We start from the raw sequence: 2,500 nt of genomic DNA, 5'->3' as shown, positions 1-2,500 counted from the left end.
AAATAAATGTTGGTGATGACAGGGAAGGTCACTTCTTGTCTGAAGATGTCAAAAAGTAAACAAACTGCGGCTCACGACCCTTGTAGAACATTCCCTGCCGTCATACAACACGCTGGTTCTTCATGCTAATGTGGCTAAGTCTCGTGATCCAAGAGAGGCGAGCTCGCTAACTACGTCGCTAAGCAAACGTGACGTTCCAACACTTGTTGGATATCAAGGTTGCTACTTATTCTTAGCTTAGCTTAGCAGCAGGGTGTGTGTATAATTCATACCCGACCATGACGTTGTAGACGGCAGAGAGTGACAGGAATACAAGAAAGTGTAAAAAGCCAAGGCACAAATCATTGGTAGCGATCAAAAGGTGTCAAATGTTTGGATCAGAACACAAACACAACAAACCAGGCTGACCGTCGGCTCACGCTCAGATCATTTTATGGCTTTTTGCGAGAAGAAAAGACAAGTTGGACATTTTTTTTGTTCTTCAGCAGAACCTGTGCAGCCTTCAGGAACCTTCTGGAACGTGTGTGTGTGTGTGTGTTCTTGTATTTCTACCCTTCTTAAGACACCAACAAGGAAAAGTACCTTCCATATGAGGACCGGTGAACAAGTTAGGACATAAATCATGGTCCCAATACGGAAAAACCATTGCATCTGATAGAGAATGTCTCATTTGGTGAAATCTATCAAAATGAGGGTGGTCCCAAAAAGGAGGGATTTTTCAAATTGACTGTGTGTCGGTTTTAAAAGTGCTCCCCCTCTGGTCAACATATGGAATAACAAGTGTGTGTAAAAAGTCGAGGTGCTCCCCCTCTGGCCAACATATGTGTAAGAAATTGAAATGCGCCCCCGAATTAATAAAATTAATATAACAATAAAAATAAATATGTATATAGAGACATACTGTAATAACTTTAAGTAAATAATGAAGATTAAAAAAAAAAATAATAATAATAATAATAATAACTAAAAGCAGTCTTTTTCTCACAATGTGTCGACTTTTTTCTTATAAAATTGGGAACAATTTCTCATATTCCTTCGGTTTCTGTAATATTGCAATATTTTCTCTTAAAAAAGTATAACTTTTTTTATGCAAAATTATTACTTTTTTCATGCAAAAAAGTTTTGTCATATAAAACTCGGACTTTCATCACAATATTTCCAATGTTTTTGTTGTTCTCGTAAAATAGTGACATTTTTGGTGTAAAATTATGACTTTTGTCATAATTTTGCCGAGCACAATTCCGATTATTATTATAATATTGCTCAAATGTTCAAGTTTTCTTATAAAATTGTGACTTATTCATAAAATTGCCCAAAAAATGTTAAGCTTTTTCTTGTAAAATTGCGAATGTTATTGAGTGAAATTCCACCTTTTATCATAATATCGGACAAATATTTTCTTGTCAAATTGACTCGTGTTGAGTAAAATGACGACTTTCGTTATAACACTGCCGACATTCTAAGTTTTTCTTGTGTAATTGTGACCTTTTTCTTGTGAAATTCCAACTCATTGTTCGCAACAGTCTTTTTAAAAAATATTTGCATAGTATGTGTTTATTATTAATGTTGTAAATATACATCTTTATATATCTAAAAAGGGCGGTCCTAAAGAGGGAGGCATTTTTTGGAGGTCTCGAGAAGGTAAGAAATACAAGAATAAGTGTGTGTGTGTGTGTGTGTGTGTGTGTTCTGGCAATTCTTACTTAATGGGTACATCACTCTGTTTACACAGTCACCTTTAGGGGACCTCTGATGGTATGGGGACAAAAAAAAAACAGGTCCCCTAAAGGGAAACCGTTTTAAATGATAGTCAGATCCATTCTGAACCATATTAACTCGTTTTCCCCAGGGTCCCCAGTAAGAATGATCAGCACATGACTTCATCAATCCAGAGATTTAAAGACGTGTATGAGCCAACTGGGCAGTGGCCATTTTACCAAATTTTTTTATGCCTCCACAACCTGTAGAAAGGGTGGTCCCCACAAGTGATGATCAAAAACTTGGTCCCCATTCCAAATGATAACCAGTGTGTGTGTGTGTGTGTGTGTGTGTGTGTGTTTGTGTGTGTGTGTGGGCGTGCTGGTACAGAACATCAAATCCCTCCAGAACCTTCAGGTAAGTCCACTAATTGATGGTTAAAAAGAATGAGCAAGAAAGCAGCTCATGACAACTGAGTGCGAGCATGTTAGCAGACACACTAAATGCTTATTCAGCGTTGAAGGAAGTGAGGTTAAAGGTCATCTGTGGTGACAACAACCATGTGCAACATTGTGGACCAGCAAGCAGTGGCGTGCAGTCAGGGGAGGCAGTAACACCAGATGTATATGAGGAATATGTTTTGTTTTCAAATTTTCTGAATCGACACATTTCCAGGGCGGAGACCTGAGATGAGGCTGCAGTGATTGCGCAATCCTTTGGTAAAAGTAGGTTGGCTGGACCGTGCCGGTTTCGCTTTGTTTGAGTGTCGCCAATATATATTTCTGGGGCGCCGGGAAAAAAT

This window comes from Nerophis lumbriciformis, linkage group LG19 (genome assembly GCF_033978685.3).
Source record: "Nerophis lumbriciformis linkage group LG19, RoL_Nlum_v2.1, whole genome shotgun sequence".
Taxonomy (NCBI): Eukaryota; Metazoa; Chordata; class Actinopteri; order Syngnathiformes; family Syngnathidae; genus Nerophis; species Nerophis lumbriciformis.
Note: the sequence above shows the minus strand (reverse complement) of the source record.